Source organism: Salmo trutta, chromosome 14 (genome assembly GCF_901001165.1).
Source record: "Salmo trutta chromosome 14, fSalTru1.1, whole genome shotgun sequence".
NCBI lineage: Eukaryota > Metazoa > Chordata > Actinopteri > Salmoniformes > Salmonidae > Salmo > Salmo trutta.
In genome coordinates this window covers 22,692,357-22,702,299 of record NC_042970.1, presented here as the reverse complement: position 1 = coordinate 22,702,299, position 9,943 = coordinate 22,692,357, and the positions used below count along the sequence as shown (strand labels likewise).

The 9,943-nt window shown below is 42.5% G+C and overlaps 1 protein-coding gene across 2 annotated transcripts in view; it reads left to right on the top strand.

Annotated features, from left to right (window-relative positions):
* The first annotated feature begins 1,428 nt into the window (after positions 1-1,428).
* LOC115207643 (protein kinase C delta type) overlaps positions 1,429-9,943 on the top strand; it is a 46,455-nt gene continuing 37,940 nt past the window's right edge. Inside the window, exon 1 of one of the 2 annotated variants that reach the window (XM_029774938.1) lies at positions 1,429-1,649. The gene's annotated coding sequence lies outside the window, so the exon portion shown is untranslated. The remainder of the gene's footprint in view (positions 1,650-9,943) is intronic. The other variant, XM_029774936.1, reaches the window with a different exon arrangement.

The window sequence follows — 9,943 nt, the reverse complement described above, 5'->3', positions numbered from 1 at the left end:
ACTAACTTTAAGCATCAGCTATCTGAGCTGCTCACCGATCGCTGCAGCTGTACACAGCACATCTGTAAATAGCCCATCCAACTACCTACCTCACCCCCATATTGTTTTTATTTACTTTTTTGTTCTTTTGCACACCAGTATTTCTACTTGCACATCATCATCTGCACATCTATCACTCCAGTGTTAATTTGCTAAATTGTAATTTCTTCGCTACTATTAGCCTATTTATTGCCTTACCTCCTTACTCCATTTGCACACACTGTGTGTAGATTTTTCTATTGTTGTTGAATGTACTTTTGTTTATCCCATGTGTAACTCTGTGTTGTTGTTTTTTGTCACACTGCCTTGCATTATCTTGGCCAGGTCGCAGTTGTAAATGAGAACTCAACTGGCCTACCTGGTTAAATAAAGGTGAATTAAAATAAAAAATATATTTAAAAAATGTGCTACCTCTATACAATACACAAACATGTTAATAACACACTCTTTCCTTTCTTCTCTCACAACAATGTCACGGTCATAGGTATGACACAAAAGCATCCATTGGGTTATTTTTGTGTCATTACCCTTCTCTGGCCCTTCATTAGAAACCACTGTCTTTTATTTATACTGGGGAGCACAACAGAGCACCCTGCTGTTTATGGATGCGATTGATGAGTAACCACCTCTAGTCTAACATACCAAATCTGTGTCAGCATTCACTTCCAATTAGAAGTGCAAGTGTGTGTGTGTCATCCGTATACTTTGAATGGGACTAAAAATAGCCGTATAGGAGCTGGGACAGATTGGCTAAATTTACCAGCTCTTTGTCTCTTATAGCCAGAGAGGTGGGTGGGCGGGGTGTGTGGGGTATGATGACTCAGCAGCACATGACTCTACTCTGCGTGGATAAGGAGGAAGAAATGTCTGGGCCACAGGACTGGGAGCATGTAGGTGGGGCCACAATGGTTTAGCCAAGCCTCCAAAGGGTGTTTCTGGCTGCTCTAACCTGTGGTGTAAGGGGCTTTCTGTTTGTGTGTGTGTACACTGCCCTCGGTCAGTTTCCTGGTTATATGACCCTCTGCCAAATACATATTTTCATGGAAAGAAAGTAACAGAGGCAGCCTTGAATTCTGTAGCCTATTCATGAGCTTTACTGGGTTTTATTTTCAACATATAAAGATTGGCTAAAAACATATTACAGCTTTCAGAGGACTGCATCTTAGGCACCATTGTTGATACTGTTTGTTACAACAACAAAAAACAACAGAATATCTTCTTTGAGGCAAGTCTCCTACCAGTGAAAATGAAAAATGTGGTAAAACTACAAAAACCTTTACCTCTCTCTCTCAAAATAGATTATGTCTCAAATTTGAAGTAATGTTCTATTGGTGGACACATTATCCCTTGCTGTGTACCGTACACTCTATTTCTGACTTTCGACTTTCACCGAAATCAAACGCCCTGCTAAACATAACCTCTCTCTGTACTTGGGATTGCACCTGGACGACGTCACCACCACTGCACTCCACAACTGACAGGCTGCAAGAGAGCTGCGTGCGAATGCTTCCTCAAACACGCAGAAGATTCCAAGTGTAGCCTACCAGAAGGGCAGAGCATAATAAGTCAAAGCGAAACTTGATCGGGACCCTTTTAAACGCTTTATAAAGGTAAGTCGAGTCCCTAACATTTAAATAATTTCAACTCAATTGGGGGAAATCTTAAATATTTGACAAAATGACAGTAAAAGGACACGGTCAACTGCTCATTGACGTCACGATCGGGACGAGTTACTTTCGATGAAAGTGCTGAAGCGCATTGTTTTTTACAATCAAATCTTAGTGGTTTAACGTTTTTTGTGTTGATACTTTGGGGCACTACTTAGTACCTATCACATCTGCTGATTGCTGAAAATGAGCAATCGGACAAGTTTGTTTGCTACAAAATCACTGCGGGAAAGTTTTAGATACCCTATGTGCGCTTCAAAGAACAAAAAACGATACATCGAACCGGGTCAAAACGAAGCGGTTGGTGGGTAACAAACATTGTGCTCTCAGATAATGATTTCCTCTTTGTTCATGTTACGTAAGCCATGTTCTGTGGGAATCCTTATTCATATACTTTCCTCGACTGCTTTTGGTAGCCTCATTTTACGGTCTGTCAAATGTACTTTTGGTTGTTAGTAGGCTAATTCAATGCGCATTACGGACCCTCAGTTTTTGTGAGAATTAAGTTGCTGAAAGTGAATCATCAATCAACTTTTAGTCATCCTCGTCTAGTTTAGATGTCTTCATGGGTCCGGGTGGACCCGATATACCCGAGACCTGACCCGGGCACGATTGGATTTGGGGCTGAAGAATACTAACATGTCCCTCAGGTCTGGGTCGGGTCCTGTAGCATTTTTTAATTTTACGCTAATAAGTTGAATTTCTTCACTTATAAAAGACCTAGCCAACATATAAAACCTATTCCTTAACCAGTAGAGCAACTTGGCTGATAAGGGAAAAAACTGAATTGTCACTCTAGTCCAGTTGGGTCTGGTCTAGACCCAGACCCGTTAGGTTGAGTTGTCCTCGGCTCCATTTGGCTTCGGGTCTCCATTTTTTTTTTTACAATAAGTAAATATAGTCGGGTCTGATTGTCGTTCCGGTCCAAGTTTTTGGACACGTGAAGACCTGTAGTCTATTTTGTTTCCATGGACCTTGAGCTGTAATATGGTCCAAGGTATTCCGGACTAATTGTTATTAGTGCGGAAGGATCTGGCCCATTTCAGCTGCCACCAAAGTACATGATGTACACTATCATTTTTCTCTAGACTTTATGCCACAATGTTGCTGTGGTTACCACACACTCATGAGTCACTAGTGTTTGCTAGTGCCCCTTGTAATCTAGGAATTCTGCACAACAAGCACACAACCACAAGTTGTCATTTACAGACGTTGGTGTCAATCACCACACAATACAGTGGGTCTATGCAACCTAGAAATTAAACATTTGTGACCACTGACTTTTTTCAACATTTGTCTGTGCTGCCTACTGAGAGGAAATGTATAGAAAGATGATAATACATTTTACCAACTGTATTTATCTCATTTTATTTGTCACATGCGCTGAATACAACTAGTGTAGACTTTACTGTGAAATGCTTGCTTACGAGCCCATTCCAATGATGCAAAGTTTAAAAAGAAAATTGTTACACGAAGAATTAAATAAAATGCACAAGAATGGAGCTTCAGGGAGTACCAGATCATTGTTTAGAGGTATGAGGTATTTGAGGTAGAAATGTGCATGAAGGCAGAATAAAGTGTCTAGCCATCAGGATAGATAATAGTGAGAGTTAAAAAAGAAAAGAGTAGCTGCAGCGAATGGTGAATAATTTCCTCATCTTTTTTTTTTTTTTTTTTACTATTTTCTACATTGTAGAATAATAGTGAAGACATTAAAACTATGAAATAACACATATGGAATCATGTAGTAACCAAAAAAGTGTAAAACAAATCAAAATATATTTATATTTTAGATTCTTCAAAGTTTCCACCCTTTGCCTTGATGACAGCTTTGCACACTCTTGGCATTCTCTTAACCAGCTTTTATGAGGAAGTCACCTGGAATGTATTTCAATTAACAGATGTGCCTCGTTAAGTTAACTTGTGGGATTTCTTTCCTTCTTAATGCGTTTGAGCCAATCAGTTGTGTTGTGACAATGTAGGGTTGGTATACAGAAGATAGCCCTGTTTGGTAAAAGACCAAGTCCATATTATAGCAAGAACAGCTCAAATAAGCAAAGCGAAACGACAGTCCATCATTACTTTAAGACATGAAGGTCAGGTAATACGGAACATTTTAAGAACTTTGAAAGTTTCTTCAAGTGCAATCGAAAAAACTAGCACTATGATGAAACTGGCTCTCATGAGGACCACCACAGGAAAGGAAGACCCAGAGTTACCTCTGCTGCAGAAGATGAGTTACCAGCCTCAGAAATTGCAGCCCACATACATTTTTCACAGAGTTCATGTGTAACAGTGTAGGTTCCGTCCCTCTCTTCGCCCCAACCTGGGCTCGAACCAGGGACTCTTGCACACATCAACAACTGACACCCACAAAGCATCGTTACCCATCGCGCCACAAAAGCCGCGGCCCTTGCAACGCAAGGGGAAACCCTACTTCAAGTCTCAGAGCGAGTGACGTCACTGATTGAAATGCTATTAGCGCGCACCACCGCTAACTAACTAGCCATTTCACATCGGTTACACTTGTAACAGACACATCTTAACATCAACTGTTCAGAAGAGACTGTGTGAATTAGGCCTTCATGGTTGAATTGCTGCAAAGAAACCACTATTAAAGGACATCAATAAGAAGAAGAGACTTGCTTGGTCCAAGAAAAATTAGCAATGGACATTAGAGGTCGAGTGGCCAGATGGATGCCACTCTTTAGTAAAAGGCCCATGACAGCCCACTTGGAGTTTTCCAAGAGGCACCTAAAGGACACTCAGACCATGAGAAACAAGATTCTCTGGTCTGATGAAACCAAGATTGAACTCTTTGGCCTGAATGCCAAGCGTCATGTCTGGAGGAAACCTGGCACCATCCCTACGATGAAGCATGGTGGGTGCACCATTATTCTGTGGGGATGTTTTTCAGGGACTGGGAGACTAGTCAGGATCAAGGCAAAGATGAACGGAGCAAAGTACAGAGAGATCCTTGATGAAAATCTGCTCCAGAGCGCACAGGACCTCAGACTGGGGCGACGGTTCACCTTCCAACAGGACAGTGACCCTAAGCACACAGCCAAGACAATGCAGGAGTGGCTTCGGGACAAATCTCTGAATGTCGTTGAGTGGCCCAGCCGGAGCCCGGACTTGAACCCAGTCGAACATCTCTGGAGAGTCCTGAAAATAGCTGTGCAGCATCACTCCCCATCCAACATGACAGAGCTTGAGAGGATCTGCTGGGAATAATGGGAGAAACTCTCCAAATACAGGTGTGCCAAGCTTGAAGCATCATACCCAAGAATAATCTATGCTGTAATCCCTGCCAAAGATGCTTCAACAGTACTGAGTAAAGGGCCCGAAAACTTATGTAAATGTAATATTTCAGTTTTGTAATTATAAAAAATATCAAACATTTCTAAAAACCTGTTTTTGCTTTGTCATCAAATCAAACCTTATTTGCCACATGCGCCGAATACAACAAGTGTAGACCTTACCGTGAAATGCTTACTTACAGACCCTTAACCAACAGTGCAGTTCAAGAAGAAGAAAATATTTACAAAGTAGGGAAAAATAAAAAGTTACAGAATAACAATAACGAGGCTATATACTGGGTGCACCGGTACCGAGTCAGTGTGCATGGGTACAGGCTAGTTGAGGTAATCTGTACATGTAGGAGGGGGCGAAGTGACAATGCATAGGTAACAAACAAACAGCGAGTAGCAGCAGTGTACAAGGGCGGGGCGGTGTCAATGTCAATTGTCCGGTGGCGATTTTTATGAATTGTTCAGCAGTCTAATGGCTTGGGGGGTAGAAGCTGTTGAGGAGCCTTTTGGTCCTACACTTGGCGCACCATACACCGCTTGCTGTGCGGTAGCAGAGAAAACAGTCTATAACTGGAGTCTCTGACAATTTTATTGGCTTTCCTCTGACACCGCCTATTATATAGGTCCTGGATGGCAGGAAGCTTGGCCCCAGTGATGTACTGGGCTGTTCGCACTACCCTCTGTAGCGCCTTACGGTCAGATGCCGAGCAGTTGTCATACCAGGCTGTGATGTAACCGGTCAGGATACTCTCGATGGTGCATCTGTAGAACCTTTTGAGGATCTGGGGACCCATGCCAAATCTTTTCAGTCTCCTGAGGGGGGAAAAGGTTTTGTCGTGCCCTCTTCACGATGGTCTTGGTGATGTGGACACCAAGGAACTTAACTCTCGACCCGCTCCATTACAGCCCCGTAGATGTTAATGGGGGCCTGTTCGGCTCGCCTTTTCCTGTAGTCCACGACCAGCTCCTTTATCTTGCTCCCATTGAGGGAGAGGTTGTTTTCCTGGCATCACACTGCCAGGTCTCTGAGTTCCTCCCTATAGGCTGTCTCGTCGGTGATCAGGCCTACCTCTGTTTCGTCAGTAAACGTAATGATGGTGTTGGAGTCGTGGGGGAACAGGGAATACAGGAGGGGACTAAGTACACACCCCTGAGGGGCCCCAGTGTTAAGGATTAGCGTGGCAGATGTATTGTTGCCTACTCTTACCACCTCTTACCATAAGTCTTTGCTAGGTAAAGCGCCGCCTTACCTCAGCTCACTGGTCACCATAGCAACACCCACCCATAGCACGCACTCCAGCGGGTATATTTCACTGGTCATCCCCAAAGCCAACACCTACTTTGGCCGCCTTTCCTTCCAGTTCTCTGCTGCCAATGAATAGAACGAATTGCAAGAATCACTGAAGTTGGAGACTTATATCTCCCTCACTAACTTTAAGCGTCAGCTATCAGAGCAGCTTACCGATCGCTGCAGCTGTAAATAGCCCATCCAACCAACTACTTACCAACTACTTACCAACTACCTACCTCATCCCATATTTGTTTTTCTGCTCTTTTGCACACCAGTATTTCTACTTGCACATCCTCATCTGCACATCTATCACTCCAGTGTTAATTGCTGAATTGTAATTACTTCGCCACTGTCCTATTTATTGCCTTACCTCCATACTTCATTTGCACCCACTGTATACATATTTTTCTATTGTTTTACTGACTGTATGTTTGTTTATCCCATGTGTAACTCTGTGTTTTGTCGCACTGCTTTGCTATATTTTGGCCAGGTTGCAGTTGTAAATGAGAACTTTTTCTCAACTGGTATACCTGGTGAAATAAAAAAAAAAATAATGGGACACAATAGGACCGGAAAGGTAACTCTACACATGCATTAGATGCCTAAGGAAGCTGAGAGGTGTGTCAATATTGGCTGTGGGCTGTGGTCTGGTCTGGTGGCTGTTCTGTTTTTTATCCGGGTGTGAGGAGACAGTTATGACAGTTGCTCAGTGAAGATTTCCCCATGCAGCACTAATCCACAGGGAAGCACAACAAACACCCACTCTCTATGGATCTGCTGGAGGAAAACAGGCCACTGTAGCTTGATATGGGTATGTGTGTGAGTACAGCTTGTGCATGTGATGTATAAGTAGAGATTGGCTTAATCAACTCTGCTTTGATTCTCTCTCTATAACATGATTTAAGCTGAGGCTAAAGACTAACACTCCATAGCATAGCTAATATGGCAAACTCTTTTTAGAGTGGGAGACATCTTTTGGTAGAGCAACTGACTGATGTCTCTCTGCTCTGGAGGGAGAAAGATGGTTGAGGTGGGTCAGAATATACTCTTCCTTTTGCCATTTCTGTGCTTGTCTGACCAAAAAACTAAATTTGTAAGCCATGATGTACTATTGCAATAGTGGGAAGTTGCTGTGCCGACACGATTACAAAACACACACAGACCTTGTTTAGATACTAATGCTTTGTTGTCTGCTCTGTTGTGGTGTAAGCTACATGGCAGGCTTGTATTATTTATTCATTTTGAGCACACCTGCTGCCAGGCGTGGCTCTCAGCGCATCACGCGCACGCACGCACACACACACAGCGAGAGTGGGTGGGAGGGAAACAGGGGTATTTGGGCTGAATGTACAACACTCTCCCACACTCCATTATTTATCCTAGCAGTTATATAGGTGATGAGTTTGCTTTTTCACACATTCTGCTACTTAGTGACACTCTAAACACATTTTCTCTGTCACACACACCCAGGATGACAGCAGTTTAGCAGCAACCAATGTTGTCGTCTTGCATCATTTAGTCTCTCTCTCTCTCTCTCTTTCTCTTTCTCTCTCTCTCTCTCTCTCTCTCTCTTTCTCTTTCTCTTTCTCTTTCTCTTTCTCTTTCTCTTTCTCTTTCTCTTTCTCTTTCTCTTTCTCTTTCTCTTTCTCTTTCTCTTTCTCTTTCTCTTTCTCTTTCTCTTTCTCTTTCTCTTTCTCTTTCTCTTTCTCTCTCTCTTTCTCTTTCTCTTTCTCTCTCTCTCTTCCCCCACCCACCCTGTACTGTGGAGTCAGACACCTCTATCTGCCTGCTAGTCTGGCCACTGTGCTGTGTGCAGCTTGTGATAAACAAGCTCTGTCTCACTGCAGAATTAGATGTTTATCCATGTTTCTCCAAACAGCACATTTCGAAGTGTTTCTGACACCCTGGGTTGACTCATGCTCAGTATCTTTCCATTGCTCCAAATGTCGAATTTAGAAGGTTAAGAGTTGAGTTTTTGGAAAGGGTTAAAACATTAAAGGGTAGGAAGCATGAGTTTTTAACAACACAGTGGTAAAAGACTTAGTTGTAGTCACGATCTGGTTACCTATGACTACAAACATACACTGAACAAAAATATAAATGCAACATGTAAAGTGTTGGTCCCATGTTTCATGAGCTGAAATAAAATATCCCAGAAATGTTCCATATGCACTAAAATATTATTTCTTTCAAATGTTGTGCACAAATTTGTTTACATCCCTGTTAGTGAGCATTTTATCCTTTGTCAAGATAATCCAGCCACCTGACAGGTGTGGCATATCAAGTAGCTGACTAAACAGCATGATCATTACACAGCTGCACCTTGTGCTGGTGAGAAAAGGCCCATCTATTATGTGCAGTTTTGTCACACAACACATTGCCACAGATGTCTCAAGTTGAGGGTGCATGCAATTGGCATTCTGACTGCAGAAATGTTCACCAGAGCTGTTGCTAGAGAATTGAACGTTCATTTCTCTACCATAAGCCGCCTCAACATCATTTTAGAGAATTTGTCAGTATGTCCAACCGGCCTCAAAACCGCAGACCGTGTTTTAACCACGCCAGCCCAGGACTTCCACATCCGGCTTCTTCACCTGGGGAAATGTCTGAGACCAGCCACCCAGACAGCAGATTAAACTTTGGGTTTGCACAACCAAATCATTTCTGCACAAACTGTCAGAAACCGTTTCAGGGAAGCTCATCTGCGTGCTCGTCTTCACTAGGGTCTTGACCTGAGTGTCTGTCTCATCCTGACTCCCAACCCCTACACTTTCATTACTATAAATCTCTGCTATTGATCACCAATTGCTAGTCTAAAAGACATGGGAGATAATGTCTAAATGCTTTTTACAGTGGAGATCAAGTTTTTATAAATTGTCTGACTGGGCTGATGAGACAGTGGATTGCACAGTGACATGGAACAGCGTAAATAGGCATTTTGACGTCATAGCTTTAGCCGGGGGTAACTTGTGGAATAGACACTGGCTGGAATGTGGTTTTAACCAATCAGCGTACAGGATTGTATAATTAATTCTAAATCATATTTCATAGAAATCTTAACATTGGACAGTTACATTAAGGCATGCATGAATGAAGTAGCAATAGCATGAAGCAGTTTGCATGAAGCAAACGTAAACACACAGACAAATCTGAGCCCGTAGCCACATGCAAAAAGCTTAAGGCATCAGCAAAAAAGTTATAATGGCACAATATGTGGATGTTTATTACAAAGACATTGTGTAACTGTTTATTGATTTGATAGTAGGGCGAGTACAGTGGACATTGTGTAACTGTTTATTGATTTGATAGTAGGGCGAGTACAGTGGACATTGTGTAACTGTTTATTGATTTGATAGTAGGGCGAGTACAGTGGACATTGTGTAACTGTTTATTGATTTGATAGTAGGGCGAGTACAGTGGACATTGTGTAACTGTTTATTGATTTGATAGTAGGGCGAGTACAGTGGACATTGTGTAACTGTTTATTGATTTGATAGTAGGGCGAGTACAGTGGGCAGAGTGAAGTCAGGGATCAATGGCACTCTGAAATAAATGTAACACTGTGACCGCAGATACGCTGCTCTGACCTTGAACTAATAACCCCACCTTTCTCCTTCCTCTCTCACTTTCTCCTC